Here is an 18,674-nt window from a genome sequence, read left to right on the forward strand (position 1 = left end):
CATTGTGGTTATTAGAGTAGTTAACCAGGGGGACCAAGAGAACAGATTTTGGTACCAATTTTTCTGAGGTTTTTAGCTTTTTTTTTTTTTTTTTTTCACTTTTTTGAGCCTTCTTTTAATCAAAGATAAACTATCATGAATGATAACCTGAAAGGTTAGTATAGAAACAATAGGTTTCCCTTAAGGCCATACATGATTTTTTATTTTTAAAACAGCAAATTTAATCCTCTTTTATTTTGTAGAACTACTTCAGCAAGTGAATCAAGGGAGTTTTCTAACGACTTACAGAGTTTTCTAACTCACTTAAGTCCAAATCTATTCGTCTACTTAAAGTTTTGAAATTCTGGTTTCCAGTAATCAGGGCAGTGGTTCTACAGCTGTGGAGCCCGCTATACCTATTCCCACTAGGAGGGGAACTAAGACAGGGGCCGCTTGTTTAGATATTAGTCCCATATGTTTTCTTCTTCCCTCTTTATCATAATAGTACACCTGGGGAATGATGTGAACAATAACACAGAATTCATCCCATTTGGTAATCTCAAAAAGTTGAAAGGCTAAGCACGAAGTTATTCCTGACAGTTCAAGCAAGAGAAAAAACATGTTTAACATTTTTTTAATCTTATCTTTAGACGATGGTTGGGGTCTCTGAGGGCTGTCCATTTTTCTGTTGTCTTGACTCACATGTGATGAGCCTATGTTGTGAGTAAGGTCCCTTCCATTTTAGCCAGGTGATAGTCCTTTCTGGAACAATTTGATGTAGACATAGTCTTTTGACTGAAATGGGTGTTGGAAATCAGTGGTCTCTTGGAGCTGGTTTTCTCATAAGTTGAACCTGTTGAGAGACTTAACAACAGGTTAGAACAGGAGCAGGTTCTTGGTAAGGGTGGAGGAAGGGCTCTGGAAGCATTAACATTTTAATCTCTCAGAGGTCATTTGCCTCCAACTTTCTGGACCCAAACTGGCCCTTATTTTTGTGATTTAACCCAATTTCCCTATGTATATTGACTGTCTTTTTAAAATTTTTATTATTAATCCTCTAATTTTAGGAACTTTTTACTGCTGTAAGGAAGAAGGGTGATGACCGCTCTTGCTGCTTCGAGCTGAGAGGGGGCAATGTGGGGTGGGGCAAGCAGTAAAAAGTTCCTTTCTAGGGGTAAAAGTCTTGTTCTATGAAAGAAACAAAAAACCATGAGTACAAAATAAATAGCATCTGGAACATGTCAATGAATATCATGAAGCTGATAGAAATTAATAATCTCTTACCAGGAGGTGGAAGAGCTGAGAGGTTGTTCACATAAAAGGGCTAACAAAGTCTAACAAGGCTGGAGAGGATAAGGCCTTAATTGTAAATCTTAACACTGTCGGAGTTATCAGGAATGTAAGCACAACCTTTAGTTAAGTTACTCAATGTCATGTGATTTTTGTAAAATATCTTTTTACTGGCATGATCTCCTTGTTTAGTAGAGATCCCTTTATTTTTGTTACTCAGGGCTAGAGAATCATACTAGCAAACATGATTAAGTCTACCTGTATCAGAGGTTAGAAAGATCTTTAGGCCTTAAACTGACTAAAAATTTATAACTGGCAGTTTCTTTTGATAATTATCAGGCATTTTTGTCTAAGAATCTTTTTTGTCACCTTTGGTTTTACTTATTTTTGGGGGACTAACACAAGTGTCTCAAGTTACCTTAAAATAACTATTGTTTAGTTTTTAAAATGTCCAGGAATGACTGTGTTTTGGTTTTAACTGTTTTGCTAGGTGTTTAAGATCAAGTTGGTCAAATTGGCCTTGTTCCTATCTGCTGTTAAGAGACAGCTGAGTTCCCACAGGGGTCACTCTTGGGGAACTTGAGGGCAGCTTCTTAGCTCCTTTAGTGCCATTCACCTGGTAGGGTCTCCATGATGAGGTGGCTTCCTTTGGAAGCAAAAGGAATGGCTCCCTTTCCCAAGGACCCTCCTCTGCAGCAGGTACACTAATCGACTCCTCATCCTGTAGTGGTCTCATCAATCTCCCTGATTGGAAGGTTGTGTGACCCAGAGTTGCAAAGCTCCTTAGAGAAGTTCTCTTGTTTCCTGGGTTTAGGCTGACTCTGAGAGCAAGAGCCAAATATTGATTCTCTTGTCCTCTTTATTTTAATCTCAGTCTTTAAGTTTTGATCTTAAACATCCAGCGAGTCAGTTTCACCAGTCATACAGTAAGAATACTGGTTTTAACTTTAATGTCTATGACTTAATAGTTATTTATCAACTTTTATTAAACTGGGGTCTATATTATCTGTCCGATAGGTGATGGCTTATTATCTCAAATTAATTTAGATTGTTCTTGAAGCAGTACCTCTCTAAAACATTTACCAGTCAACAGTTACAGAGTGAAAATACAAAATGGAATTACAAAATACAAAATGGAATTAACAATGATAAAAACATATTTTGTTATGTAATAGCTATCTTAAATTTTGGCTGAGCTATATATTATATCCCCTGTTGGAGATTACAGTAATTTTACAACAAAAAAACAATCTTTTGAATATAACTTTAAGTGAACTGAAGTCTGACTTATTTTGGAGCCATTGTAACATGTAGTAAGGTAGGAAGCAGAGCCTTATCTCAGGTAAGGTGGGGCTCTTCATAAATCTTACGTAAAGCAGTCTAGTTCTGAAGCTGATCTTTATCTTTTTTTTAAAATATCATTTTATAGTGTTTACATATATTATTTCCTAAGTCTATATAAACTTAGGAAATTAACACAGTTAATTTCTGTGTTAATTAACACAGTATGATATTATACCTAAAACATGAATCAAAGAAAGCTGAGAGAGCTTTTAGCTTTCTTTTTGTGTAGTAAAGTGGCAAAATGTTTTTCCTGTTTCATGATATTAACTTTTAAACAGATCAGATTCTCATTATCTTTTAGTTACATTTACATTTTTATCCCAGTGTAGAAGGTAACATAAGGTTCAGATCCAGTTACAGAACACTAAATGATATAAATAAGTCCCCAATAAAATTTCTTATTCTGATAAGAAATATTCTGATAAGAAATCTGATGGTTTAGATTTACCATTAAAACTTTAGGTTGGAGAACACCAGCTTGATAAAATGTTCTTTTAAACCTTTTAAAGACTTTGTATACCTGGAAGATATGAACACATAGAATAATAGATAGATATGAACACATAGAGTAATAGAATCATAATTGTATTGATGTTTTTATATTAACCATGTTTAACTTTTAAAGAAAATTTAGACTTTGTAATTCAGTACAATACTCTAAAATAACAGTTGTTGTTTAACCAGAATTGTATAAATCCCTAATTTTTAAGACTAGCTGTTCTAGAGAATAAAACTTAACAGATACAATGTTAAGAGTAAATTAATGCTTTCAGAATTATTGGTCATTTTAGCATATAGACTGAAATTTCATCTATATCAGTACATTAATGTTTGACCTTAGGGGAAAATACCTTCAATAGTTTTAACTGTTATGTTTCTTTACATACACTTAAACCTTTTAAAACTTATCCTTAATTTATAATTTTTTAATCTCTTAATTAGACCCTCTTGCTGTTTAGGTGTATTAAAGCTTTATTTTATCACCTAAATACATTTTTACCTAGAAACATTTTTTACTAAACATATTTTTATATCTAAAACCTTGTAATGCTTTAATCTGTTGATTCCCTTTTTTAAAATTTACATTCTGAAACAACCCTTATACATTTAGATAAATTACTCCATTTTAATCAGATGAAATACTTTGTTACTTATAGAACTCTATTTAAATATAGTTGAAACTTTTGGACCCTTTATATAGAATAATACCTGTTAAGATTTTTAGTACCCATGTTTTCAGTGACAACACAAAGTAAATTTAAGTCCTCTTTTTATTTACCAATTTATGAAAACACCAAAAATGTTTTAAGTATATTACTCTGTGGAATTTAAGGAGTTAAGAGTACTTGATGTTATATTTAACAGTTAACATTTTAACTCTCTAAACCAATCAGATGTCTCTAACAAGCACATCCATGATCAATTCCATATATGTTAAGTCTAACTTAGTTATTTTTTTAAAAGCCAAGGTATCAGAGAATTGTATTGAGCCATATCAATCATTTCTTTCCTGTTGAAGAAAAACCTAGAAACAATGGGTATTAGACATTTTATAAAATTAACATTTTATTTATTTTTTGACCACCTGGAAACAAAACTATGTTAGAAACTTGAAAGCCATATTTTTGTTTACCCAATTTAAAAACCCTTTAAATCATGTAAATCAAAAGCATTTGGATCCATTTTTTAAAATTTTAATTTATGAGCTCACATGTCAACTTTGGTACCAAATATATGCAGACATGACAATATACCGGTGTACATATACATAAAATAAACAGATGGACAAAGGCCTTATAGCTTATTTTTTAAACCCATTAGATTGAGAGTTAACCCTTGTATGAATGAAACATAGCATTAAGAAAACTTTATAGTTGGATAAAATAGGTATGATCAAAAATTAACCTAGTCACACCAGATTGAAATTATGAACTGAAAAAAAACAGAATTTTTAAAAGTCTTTTTGGCCTACATCCTGAGATGAAAAAGAATTAAGAGAATATAGACAAAGGTTATGCCCTATCCCTCCCTGAAGGAGTTTCCCGAAGAGACAGCAAGGGAGCTGCTTCCATTGGTCTTTTTGGAGAGCCCCCTCAGTTTGGGGTCTTGTTCTAAACCAGTTTTCTTGGTCTCTTGGATAGCAGCCATCAACATTTTAGCCTGGCATTTTGGTGGACAAAGTCCAATTGTTGGAAGTTCCTATTGGCAGCAGTTTACATTTAGTGAACATGGTTAAAAACCTTTTTAACCATTTTTTTCCAAATTTGACTACAAAACATTTGATCAAGATGTTCAGGCTGCCCAAAGACATTTTGGTGGTCCCCTGAGGGGGCCATCTGACCTCGAAAGTTGGTCATTCTCACAGAATTTAGAGAGAGAAAAGACATTGCAGCGGGTTCTGTAGTCACTGGCTCTCTTCTGGAATTCCTGGAAATCAGTTAACATGCACTGGAGGGGAGTGCATGACTGACATGAGGGAGACTGACCCAGGCTTACACTTAAGGGCAACAGAAAAACAGAAAAGAACAAACAAACACAGAACAGATAAAACACTAAAGACACAGACAAGTGGCCACTCCAGATTCCAGAACAGGGGAACTGAGCAACATCTCGCCAGTCCCGGACTCAGGAAGTAATGCTGCATCCAGCCTTCCTCAGAGTCCCCAGATGCGGATCCGCCAGAAACAGACTTACTGGTCCCCCAGGGGTGCAGAAGCAGGTGACTCTCTCAGAGAATTTAATTCAGTCCTGGGACGGGGCTCCAGAGACCGTGCAGCCTGGGGCTGAGGAACCTCTCTCAGAGGCCTTCCCCTAGGAGCAACGCTGTGGCCTCTCCCCTCCGCAGGAGTTTCCAGGTCAGTGGTGAGCGGTGGTTACCCACCAGGCAGCGAGGATCTCTCTGGGGCCTCCAAGTGTTATGGGGCGCAACTTAAGAACAGACCGATCACCACTGAGAAGTCCACATTTGAGAGTCTTTATTAAACCGGCTGCTGACTGTCTCACACAATGCCCCCCAAAATTGGCTATTGGGAGAACAGCCCTGAACATAGCGTTGTAGGGGTTCTTATACCAAAAATCACATCAATCATAAGTGTCTGTTGCTAATTACAAACTAACATCATGAGATCGACAGAGGGGGAAGTGGGTCAAAATGACCCTTACCCAGGTACAAACTAAAGAATGGTTGCTAACATCCACACAATTACTGTTCAGATGGTACATTGTGTAGGAGCAATAGGAATCAAAAGAGAGCAATTTTCACTACATAGGAGTTGCCACTGTATATTATTAAACATGTCACACCAAGTAACTGATGATGGGCACAGAGGTGGGGTGTTCCCATGGGAGAACCTTATTTCCTACATAACATGGAGTCTCAGAGCAAAATGGAGTCTGTTTAGTCATTTCCCTTAGTGTCTGGCCTGTGACATTCTCATGGAGCCAGATCTGTCAGCCCATCACAGAGGTACAGGCTCGAGAGAGGCAAGGGAGCACACAGCGGGCGTGGCCTCGCTCCCTGCTCTCCCCGTGGCCCCTGCCGTCCCCACCTGCGCTCTGGCCGGGCCTTCTTTCTCAGCTCCTCTGGCCTCCCACGCAGCTCCTTCTCCTCAAGCCCCAGGAGGCAGAGACGTGTGCTGTTTTCTCCATGATAACAGCCCAGGGGCGGGAGCTGCCTGCTGGGCATCTGTCGAGTGGGTGAACACCATCCTCCCCCATAGTGCAGTGACCAGCGCCCAGTCGTGTCTCCAGATGGCTTCCGTAACTGGCCATGAGGGTGAAACACCGGGTTGTAAAGATCAGTATCTTCTCCCCTGCTGGTGCCGAGGGCTGGGTCTGGAGATCGGAGGCCTCGTAACCCAAACTCAGATCAAAGCCTGGCTGCTGTACGGCACCCGCTAAGTCCTTGCCTGGACTTGATTAAGTCAAGAGACTCTCCTGGCCATAAAAGACACGCTTCAATTTAAAAGTCTTCCTCTTTTTCATTCTTGAAAGTTTGAGCTTCCCAGACACGGGCTTGCTTCTCCACCTCAGCCTGAACCTCACGGGACTCCGTGTCCAACGAGGGTCATGCTGGCACCTGCCTTGGGATGGCAGCTCGGACAGCCCTTCCCAGCCCTGCAGACCGCCGTGGCCACCACTGCAGACCTCTGACCGTCTCGCTCTCTTTAGACCTCCAACCGTCTCGCTCTGGTTTTTGCAGTACGACTGTCGCAGCATGCAGGACCAGGCACCGTCTTGAAAGCCCTCTTTCTTAAACGCAGGTTCAGTTTACTTTGGGTTTTAGACTCATGTTGGTTTGCGAGTGATTTCGTGAAACTCTTCAATCATTTTAAACATGAAAATCTTTTTTCACAGCAGAAGAATGAGGGCTAGCTTACAAATGCTTCCTGTGCTGACCATTCAGAGAATATTAAAGAGGGAGTCTAGACGTGCAGAAGGCTGACCTAGATATCCAAAGAGGAGAAAGAGCTCCCAAGCCCGGCTGTGAAACGCGGAGGACGTCCAAGCCAAGGGCAGCAAAACCAGCCTGAGTCAGGGCCCCACTTCTTCTCCAGTTGAGTTCTTTAGATGTGATGATCCACTTAAGGAATTAACTCGTAATTAATTTCCACTTAAGGAAAAAACTCTCCATTTTGTTGAAAAATGCCTGGTTCAATGCTGGTAGTTATAATGATTTCTTTTTATTTAAAGAATTATTTGAGAATGATACTGAAGATTTTAACAACCACAGTGTCTCCCAACCTGAATGGACGAGAGGCACAGTCATAGCAGCGGGCCCACCAGGTGCACGCTAACCAGCCTCGGAAACAGGCAGCCTCAGGGCGGTGCTTGGGCACCTGAGACGCAGGAGGGCCTGGGAGCGTGGGGAGAGGCACTCCTTCCGTGCTCTGCCGTAGACCATTTCCATGTCTGCTGCACCTGTCAGTTTTGTGCACGTGGTGCTGGGGATGGACACCAGGGCCTTGCACAGGCCACACGGGCTCAACCCCTGCCACCCCGGCCTCCCGCCTCGTAGATGCTTCAGTGGGAGGTCTCTCATCACCGGCTCTGAGGGAACAGCACTGAGCCTTGTGCTCCGCATCAGCCTCACACGATGAAAGGACACCTGACCCTCTACGTGCTGACCTGCATGCAGTCCCAGCAGGGTCCCAGGCTGCTGCTCAGGCCCAGTGAGGGAGAAGGGGGTGACCTTCAGAGGGCGGGAATCTAAAGGATGCCTCCCCATCACTGGGTGCTGGCTCACGGAGAGCGACCCAGAGTTAGTGCTGGGAACGTATTGTGCATCTGTGATGGTCTCCAGGATAAACATGTAAGCCGTGACTGGAATCACACATGCCGGCACTAAATTAAAGTCATCAGCTTGGGGTCCCATTTCTGGAACACGCAGGACCCTTGGGCAGTCCACACGGAACACACACCTCTCCCCTTTTACTCAAATATACAGCTGTGCCGAGCCCTGAGGCATCTGCACTCAAATGCATTTCTGATCTTATGACACGCATGCCCTGCTACAGAGAATCAGCCGTCCCCTCGTTCCCAGTCACCTTGTGATGTAACTGATGGGAAAAGATTGAAATTTCTGTGTAATTTCCATTATATTGTATTAAAATGTTCAGGACACATTTTCTGTCAAAGAAAGCATCATTTTATAAAATCATTCACAACTCTCCCACACAGAGGTGTCAGGAATCGCTAATATAAGTCTCTGTTGCCCAGAGTGTCACTGGGCCACAAGTCCAGCCTGCTGCTCCTGTTCTCAGGGACGGTCTGTCTTGTTGTTTCTGCAGTGTGCTCTGTGGAGTCCACCGAGACATTTGTTCCTTCATTGTGGTAGTTGTTACTCTTAGTTATCCCATACATGTGGAAATGGAAAAACATAATAAAGTCTAAAACATGCTTATTTCTTTGATGTTGTAGCAATGAGCAATCTTGCACTTTGCCAGGCATAGAGCTGGTGACGATGCACATCCCTGGAACCCACCTAACAACGCCAACACAGAGGACTGTGGAAATGGCCCCGGAGCTGCACTTCCGCCTGGTGCCCCAAGTCTGTCTTTACATTTGTAGTGTGTAGGTACTGCTTTACAAAATGGCAACAAGTGTGTGCATGCTGCTTTCATGATTGTTCAGTGTGGACTTCCCTTCCATGTTGAAGATTCCCCTGAGTCTATTGAGTCCTGTGGGTTCACTCTCTTCCAGCCTGTCACTTTAGCCTTCCATCTTTCACTCCATCTGTCCATCCATCCATCCACCCATCCATCCATCCATCCATCCATCCATCCATCCACCCATCCATCCATCCATCCATCCATCCACCCATCCATCCATCCATCCATCCATCCACCCATCCATCCATCCATCCACCCATCCATCCATCCATCCACCCATCCATCCATCCATCCATCCATCCATCCATCCACCCACCCATCCATCCATCCATCCATCCATCCATCCATCCATCCACCCATCCACCCATCTATCTTTCCATCCATCCATTCATCCATTCACCCATCTTTCCATCCTTCCATCATCCATCCATCCCCTCCTCTTCCCATTGGTCTTTATGTCCATCCTTCCATCCTTCCATCCATTGTATTCTAGCTGTTTTTGAAGGGTTCTTATGTATCTTGTGATCTGGAGATAATAGACATAATCTTTGTCTCAAAGGAACTGAAAAACTTAAGGAGAGTTCATTATTGACCCAGCTTGTTTTGTATATTTGTCTTTTTATGGAAACTGCTATGTTCTGATGTAAACAAATAATAACAATAAAAAGTAAAAAACATAATTGCTGTCAACTTTATTTGAATTATTTACTAGTACTTCCAACCATGATGCTGTTAATGATTAACACTGTGGAATGAGGGCTGAGGTTGTAGCTCAGTGATAGAGTGTTTGCCTAGCACGTGTAAGAAGGCACTGGGTTTGATCCTCAGCAACATGTAAAAATAAATTTTAAAAAAGGTATTGTGTTCATTTACAAATAAAAATTTTTTTAAAAAAAACTGTGGAATTACACTGAATTGTAATTAATCTCAGATATTATGAAAAAGCATCCAAATGTCACTTTCTGAATATCCATGTCTCCCCTGTGTATTGAGACCCAACCTCCAAGGCAATAACACTAAAAGGAGGAGTTTTGGGTCCACCTTTAGCTTATGAGGACCTGCCCCTGCGAATAGGATTAAAGTCACTGCAAAAGGGGTCGAGGCGTGTGTCTGCCCCTCTGCCATGGGAGCACAGAAGAGGTCATACACAAGGAACAGGCCCTCGCCAGGTGCCAAGTCCAATGGCTCCTTGACCTTGGACTTCTCAGCCTCCAGAGCTGTGAGCAGTGGGCTTGTGCCTATGGATGTCCCAGTCTCAACACACACACCTGCAAGGCCATGACTTACAGACTCAAAGGAAGACACCAACTGCCTGCGATCCAATGGTCAGCGTTTAGGAACGTGAAGGACAGTCCTCCTTTTGCAGACTGGAAGGCAGAATGAACGTCGTGCCGACAGCACCAGAGTGCAGTGCTGCTGTGTCTCTGTGTATTGTGATACCCTAGTCTCAGGAAACCGCCTTGTTTTCTCACCTTGGGATAAAATCAGTTTAGCAAGAAATTTGTGCAAAAAAGGTTACAAAAGGCACCAATTTCGATGTTAAAGTCATGTATGTGCTTTTTTTGTATATGGACAGTATGAGAATATATCTTTTAATTAAGGAAAATTGTCTTCAAAAATTTTTTAACACAAGTATTAAGCCGGGACCCATTAGCCCTGTGTGAAGCTGTGCCTCGTGAAACTCACTAGTGTCTGATCTTGAGTCCTTTCCACGACTTTGGTCTTCAAAGTAGCGTCTCATACGTTGAATTGCTATCACTACATTGAAAGAGTTCAGATACATGTCATTTCTAGAGGTCTAAAATCTACAGATTTTAATTGCGATTTTGGAGATTTCTTCTTTCTTAAAACTTGAACTTCGCCCAGTTCCCGTCCTGGGTGCATCAATGAGGAGAGGACCCCCAGGGCCTCTCCTTGACCGCAAGTGGGGCCTTCTTCCCCCTGTCACCCTGGGGCTAGCGGTGACTGGATTCTTGTAAGCTCTTGAAAGTACCAGGAAATGGCCTGTTTTGAAAACTACGAATAATAATTTTAGTATGTCCCTTAAAATGCGCAATGTTTGTGAACCAAGGAAGACCTTTGCCACGGGTGCCCGCTGGGCCTGGCCTCACGGCTGCGGTCACAGCCGTTGGCAAGAAGAGCTGATTTCCCTTTCAACCTTCAGCGACTGACCTCAGGAGGGCCCTGAGGACACAGGGAGGGTGGAGAGGACACGGAGGACTGTGTAGGTGGGCGCAGGCTAGGGACAGATCCTGCGTCTATCCTGAAAGCCCTGGCCATAGCCATGAAAGCAAGGCTGGACCCGTTTTGGCTTTTCAGTGCTGTCCACGTGGGATCACCCTGAGGGCCTCGTCAGGTGAACAGAGGACCCTCACCAGGGCCTGGGCAGTGCTGCTCCAGGACCCCTGCTCGGCTCCTCTGGGGCACTTCCTCTGGGACAGTCAAGGACTGCGGGTAGCTGCGGAGGGCACCGTGGTTCCTAGGCAGAATATTTAAATATTTAAGAGGTCTGATCACACCTTACGAGCCTCTTCATTCTTCCTTTCTGGAAGAGGGATGGTGGGAGAGTGAAAGGGCGCAGTGCTGCTCTCGCCCTTCACAGCCTCTGCTGGCGTCCAGGGCTCCGGGCCTGCTCCCGGGCCCACTCCCAGCCCTGCCCTTGCAAGATCCCTCCACACAAGTTGACTTGGTGCAGACAGAGCCGGCCTTGCAAAGGCGGTGGGGCGACTTGACAGCCTTCAGAGAGCAGCCTGCACTGCCAGGTGACGGGGACAGGCGGCACACCCGAGGACGAGGACCAAACAGCTGAGGCCTCTGTGCCGACTGCAAGCACCTGGTGACAAGCCTCACAGCCTCGGATGACATCAGACAGGCTGCATCCCCCAGGCTGGTGCCAACCACGGCTCTCAGAAAGCAACTTGGATCCCGTTTTTTGTTTTCTTAAGTTAAGATTTTTAAAGTAAATTCTTGGACTATTATACATGAAAAAAGTGATTTCCGAGGCATGCATTTGGCAAAATACATGTTAACTAACAACACAATTTTGATTTCCTTTCCTTTCTTAGGCCCCTGGGTGGCTACATTAAAAGAAATTCTAATTGTAAATTATACACAACACAAATGAGGCATTTTCCATTTTTAAGCATGCAATTCATCAGCATGAGGCACAATCACGATGCTGCACAGACACGACTGTCTATTCCCCAAGGTTTTCATTACTTCAAAGAGGAAACTGAAGCCTCATTGGTAGTGCTAGACGTGGTTAGCAGACTAGACTTGCTAGACGTGGTTAGTGCTAGACTTGGTTAGCCTCATTGGTAGTGCTAGACGTGGTTAGCCTCATTGGTAGTGCTGGACTTGGTTAGTCTCATTGGTAGTGCTGGACTTGGTTAGCCTCATTGGTAGTGCTAGACTTGGTTAGCCTCATTGGTAGTGCTATACGGGGTTAGCCTCATTGGTAGTGCTAGACGTGGTTAGCCTCATTGGTAGTGCTAGACGTGGTTAGCCTCATTGGTAGTGCTGGACTTGGTTAGCCTCATTGGTAGTGCTAGACTTGGTTAGCCTCATTGGTAGTGCTAGACTTGGTTAGCCTCATTGGTAGTGCTAGATGTGGTTAGCAGACTAGACTTGCTAGACTTGGTTAGTGCTAGACGTGGTTAGCCTCATTGGTAGTGCTGGACTTGGTTAGCCTCATTGGTAGTGCTAGACGTGGTTAGCCTCATTGGTAGTGCTAGACTTGGTTAGCCTCATTGGTAGTGCTAGACTTGGTTAGCCTCATTGGTAGTGCTAGATGTGGTTAGCAGACTAGACTTGCTAGACTTGGTTAGTGCTAGACGTGGTTAGCCTCATTGGTAGTGCTGGACTTGGTTAGCCTCATTGGTAGTGCTAGACGTGGTTAGCCTCATTGGTAGTGCTGGACTTGGTTAGCCTCATTGGTAGTGCTAGACGTGGTTAGCCTCATTGGTAGTGCTGGACTTGGTTAGCCTCATTGGTAGTGCTAGACGTGGTTAGCCTCATTGGTAGTGCTGGACTTGGTTAGCCTCATTGGTAGTGCTGGATTTGGTTAGCCTCACTGGTAGTGCTAGACGTGGTTAGCCTCACTGGTAGTGCTGGACTTGGTTAGCCTCATTGGTAGTGCTAGACGTGGTTAGCCTCACTGGTAGTGCTGGACGTGGTTAGCCTCATTGGTAGTGCTAGACGTGGTTAGCCTCATTGGTAGTGCTGGACTTGGTTAGCCTCATTGGTAGTGCTAGACGTGGTTAGCCTCATTGGTAGTGCTAGACTTGGTTAGCCTCATTGGTAGTGCTAGATGTGGTTAGCAGACTAGACTTGCTAGACTTGGTTAGTGCTAGACGTGGTTAGCCTCATTGGTAGTGCTGGACTTGGTTAGCCTCATTGGTAGTGCTAGACGTGGTTAGCCTCATTGGTAGTGCTAGACTTGGTTAGCCTCATTGGTAGTGCTAGACTTGGTTAGCCTCATTGGTAGTGCTAGATGTGGTTAGCAGACTAGACTTGCTAGACTTGGTTAGTGCTAGACGTGGTTAGCCTCATTGGTAGTGCTGGACTTGGTTAGCCTCATTGGTAGTGCTAGACGTGGTTAGCCTCATTGGTAGTGCTGGACTTGGTTAGCCTCATTGGTAGTGCTAGACGTGGTTAGCCTCATTGGTAGTGCTGGACTTGGTTAGCCTCATTGGTAGTGCTAGACCTGGTTAGCCTCATTGGTAGTGCTGGACTTGGTTAGCCTCATTGGTAGTGCTAGACGTGGTTAGCCTCATTGGTAGTGCTGGACTTGGTTAGCCTCATTGGTAGTGCTAGACGTGGTTAGCCTCATTGGTAGTGCTGGACTTGGTTAGCCTCATTGGTAGTGCTGGATTTGGTTAGCCTCACTGGTAGTGCTAGACGTGGTTAGCCTCACTGGTAGTGCTGGACTTGGTTAGCCTCATTGGTAGTGCTAGACGTGGTTAGCCTCACTGGTAGTGCTGGACTTGGTTAGCCTCATTGGTAGTGCTAGACGTGGTTAGCCTCATTGGTAGTGCTGGACTTGGTTAGCCTCATTGGTAGTGCTAGACGTGGTTAGCCTCATTGGTAGTGCTGGACTTGGTTAGCCTCATTGGTAGTGCTAGACGTGGTTAGCCGATGAAAGCGAGAGAAGCAACGGTAACGGGCACGAGGCGATGTGGTTTTCATGAACTCAGACATCTTGTGTTGTGACCTGAGTGGTCGCCCAGAACTCACAGCAGAGCCTGGAAAGAGGACTCCAGTCCCCACCGAGGTGACCAGCAGGGCAATTTCCCCCTCCCTCCAAAAGCCATTCTCTTCTCTGAGTCGCCCTCATATCCCCTCGGTACTAACTCCAAGGCCTTCCCCTGCCAGCGCGCCCTGGTTTTTGTGGAGACTACACTGCATGGAAGACAAAGCTAAAAGACTCAGCACATCATTATAGCCACAGTAGCGCAGAACCACGCTTTTCTTTTACTGGGGAGTATTTATTCCGAGCCATACCTGAGGAGCTGTTCCCGGTCTCAGGCCAGGCTGGACGCCCTGGCTCCGGCCTTGGCAGCCAGAGGGAGGCTCATTTCCAGCTCAAGCCAGTTCCTCAGCCTGGATGGTGCTGACTGGCCTCCCTGGAATCCACATCTGCAAGTGCCCTGAGGTTCCCGGCCACCCACTGAAAACAGAGATCTGGAGGAATTTGTGACTGAGGTTCCCAAATTCCTCCATATCCACTGACCCAGATATTCCCCACCTCACCCAGGGCCGGCAGACTGGACGGACTCTGCCCTAGGATATAGCTGTGTCTATGGCTGCAGGGAGACATTTTTGTGAATGACTAGGAGGAAAAGGTGCTCAAATCTCTCCCAAACTGTCAATGCACAAGTATTTCTGGATTCAGATGGTATTTTTAACTAAAAGGTATTTTTACCGTGTAAACACTCTGGCGCTCACTTTAGGAGTTACGTGTTCCCAGGGTGTATAAGGGGGTGCTGGTTTCAGTTACGCACTTGGGGGAGAGCTGTGAGTCAGAGGAAAGTCAGTTCCGCACGGAGAGAGTGCGGGGGTGGGATTCCCGCAGTCCTCCTCCCGGGCATTCTGGCTACTGCAGCCTGGGAACTGGTTATTTGAAGGTCCTGGGCGGAAGCCAGTGTGCCCGAGGCGTGAGCTGCGCAAGTGCTGGCCGGCTGGTGGGCTGTTCCCCAGAGCTGCAGCCTTGCTTCCCAGCCGGTCACCCCAAACGGGACAGGGCTTCCAAGGGGAATGGGTTCCTTCATCCAGGAGGAGGGGATTGTGTGGCCGATGTGTGGTCAGACCACCCAAACACAGTTGTGCAGGCGATGTGGGCCCCTGAAGAGCGAGGGAGCTCGATACGGGACAGCTCAGCGGTGCCTGCCTCCCGCCCTGGCCTCCCCTGCCCTGCCCAGCAGCTCTGAGCTGGAGGTGAGGGAGGCAGGTCTCAGCACAAAGGTCCCTCCTGCTCACACACACTCCCACAGATGGGCACCTGGCCTCACGCTGAATGTGGTGCTGAGGTACATGGAAGGGAATTCCCACCACTTAGGCCTGCCCGCGTCCTCGGGAACAAGGTCTGCAGGAGCCTGGGATGCACCCGTGTCCCGGAGGTCCCCACGGAGCCCAGGGTCACTTCAGGGGAGGAAGACGGGGAGCCAGTCTGTGACCTGGCTGGACAAGTATCAGTTCTGGTGGGGTGGGGTGGGGACATGTGCAAGGGGTGAGTCACACAGTACGGCATGGAAACTGAAGAGATCCAGGGGCAGGAGAGTGGTGTGCAGCTGGCCAGGGCCATGGGGACGACCCATCTTGCCCTCCCGGTCTAACGCACCCTCTCCCGCCTCTCTCCTACCAAACTTGCCAAACATTTCAAGTCATCTGGGAAAGGTGATTGGGCAGTGCGCAAAGGTCAGCAGACACAGCCATGATAACAGCGGACGCTGAGGTGCCTTCTAGGTACCAAGCCCTGTTTGATCGGCATGGTGACCCGGTCCTCCAAGGAAGCGACCTGGCTTTGCTGTTGGAACTAGGGCTCATGGAGGCAGTTTTAAACCGAGCCGAGATCTTTCCACCACGGCCCTGTACACACCTGCCAGGTCTGAAGGAGAGCCCCGCAGACAGAGGCACATGGAGCTGGTGAGGGCTGGGCCCTGGGTGGGGCTGTCCTCTCAGCAGCAGTTACCAGGACAGCACCGGGTCCAGCTTCTGCCACAGCAGCCGGGCTAGATCTGCAGAGCTCTGGCTCCCTGTTGGTTGCTGCTGCCACTGTCCAGCTGAGGTGGGATAAGTGCCCCCTGTGTCTTTATTTCTTGTTTGTGAAATGGACACATGCCTGGCACCTGGTAGGAACTCAAAGATGCTTTGTTGAGCCACCCAGATGCCCGTCAGGAGGTCATTACACATGGTCAGCACCCATGGCTATGAAAGGTAGTGTCCAGAGAGAGAGGGAAGCACAGCAGATGGAAGAACAGGATAGATGTGTCCTTGCAGAAGGAGCTGGACACCAGGCAGAGGGAGGGAGCACGGGAGGGAGGAGCCCAGGATCTCTGTGTGTTTGGCTCACTGAGCGTCACCACAGTTCAGGTAAACTTAGTGCTGAGTCTGCGTCTCCCGAGGTCTCCCGGACAGGCTCTGAGAGGGAGCCCCGCCGGACAGCAGGGGTGGGGTGTGACCTCAGCAAAGGCACTCTCTGCTGCTCCCCGGCAGCTGCAGCCCCCTGCCCCACTGCTCTGGCTGCGTCCTGCTGTCCTGTCCTCCCCATTAAGAAGTGATTCTAAATGAACAGCCACTTCACAGAAGAAGATCTACAAGCAATCAACAGATATATGAAAAAATGTTCAACATCTCTAGTAATAAGAGAAATGCAAATCAAAACCACCCTAAGATTCCATCTCACCCCAATTAGAATGGCGATTATCAAGAACACAAGCAACAATAGGTGTTGGGGAGGATGTGGGGAGAAAGGTACACTCATACATTGCTGGTGGGGTTGCAAATTAGTGCAGCCACTCTGGAAAGCAGTATAGAGATTCCTCAGAAAGTTTGGAATGGAACCACCATTTGACCCAGCTATCCCACTCCTCAGCCTATACCCAGGACTTAAAATCAGCATAGTACAGAGATACAGCCACATCAAGGTTCATAGCTGCTCAATTCACAATAGCCAGATTGTGGAATCAACCTAGATGTCCTTCAATTGATGAATGGATAAAGAAACTGTGGTATATATATACAATGGAATATTACTCAGGTATAAAGAATAATAAAATTATGGCATTTGCAGGCAAATGGATGAAATTGGAGAATATCATGCTAAGTGAGATAAGCCAATCTCAAAAAACCAAAGGATGAATGATCTTGCTGATAAGCGGATGATGGCACATAATGGGGGGTAGGAGGGGTTAGTGTTAGTGTTAGGGTTAGGGTTAGGGTTAGGGAGGGGGCCAAGAATGGAGGAAGGAAGAACTGTATAGAGGGAAAAGAGGGGTGGGAGGTGTGGGGGGGAGGGAAAAATAATAGAATGAATCAAACAACATTACCCTAGGTAAATGTATGATTACACAAATGGTATTCCTTTACTCCATGTACAGAGAAACAACATGTATCCCCTTGTTTACAATAAAAAAAATTATGAAAAGAATTAAAAAGTTCAAAAAAAAAGAAGTGATTCTGTGGGCTTCCATTCTCCCTGTCACCTGAGCACTGCTTTCTTCATTTTTTTTTAATTTAGAAAAATACATAGCAATTCCAAAAAGGTCATCACCGCTGGACCAGTTATGTGTTCATGCACACAGAAGCTGAGAGTCTGCATGTTTCTGGGTTATGGCAAAAGGTACCCTCTAAATTCACAGTGGTGGGGACAAGCAATCTCAAAGAGGAGGACCTGAACATCCAGGGGCCCTATCTGATTGATCTAAGGGTCAATTCACCTTTGTGGAAGGTTCACCCCTGTGGGAAGATAAAAAAGTAAATCAATCCCAACTTCAAAATTAATTGTGCACTGTTGAAACACATGACCATATGTTCTGACTGCAAGCGGACAAAAGGAAGAGGTGCTGCCTTCTGAGGTGAGCTGCCCGCGGGACCTCTGTCCAGGGCTCTGACATGGGAGTAGAGCTGCTAAGCCCTTTGGTTGGAAGAGGCTAAGCAGAGGAGCCCTGAGCTCCGTCTTGGGTACTCCCCGTGTTCCGCATCCTCTTTCCTGCTTCCTCTGGTGCATTTTCTACTGAGTGTCTGCAGATGGGTCCTGGGGTGAGTCAGAGCACCTGAGTGTGCCAGACCTCAAGTCCAGCGCACTAATGATGAGTGTATTGGCATATAAACGGCGTACAACCTCATGTGTCCCCTCTCCTCTGGGTGTTTGGTAACACATCAGGCCAGCCTCTGGAACCCTCTGGAAGGCCTCAGGAATAAGAATCCAAGCATGTTTATGTGCTAGTGTAGGCACACGATTGGGGTTCGGTTATCCCAGGGAGGTACTTATGCCCCCAAATAGTCCTTAAACCAGAGGTTCGGTCTGTACCGCACAGTAGATTGGGGTGGTGGACACTCTTAGCCTCAGGGTCAGAGCCCTTGATCCAGCACGTGCTGGGGCTGGGCCAGGAGAAGGGACTAGCACATGACCACGGGAAGCCTGGATGCTGGCCAGTTGAAGGGCTGAGCAGCTAATATGGAGAGCTCAGGTGGAGGGGTGGGGTGGAGGCGTTCCCAGCGGGAGACAGAAAGCAAGGGGGAGCCAGTCCTGCTAGAGGAGCCTGGCTCGTGTCTGTTTCTTTGGGCTCCTGACGCTCCTCCTTCATGCAGACTGGATTGTCACTGACGGTGGCAGGACCTGAAGGTGAAGGACCGAAGGAGTGAAGCAGGAGGCGAGGCTGTGCCCTCTTCCTCTGGGCAGTCCTGGGAATAGAGAGTTGCTTTTGTGCTGGGACCTCCGCTTCCTTTATT

The sequence above is a fragment of the Sciurus carolinensis genome, chromosome 15, assembly GCF_902686445.1.
Source record: "Sciurus carolinensis chromosome 15, mSciCar1.2, whole genome shotgun sequence".
Lineage (NCBI taxonomy): Eukaryota > Metazoa > Chordata > Mammalia > Rodentia > Sciuridae > Sciurus > Sciurus carolinensis.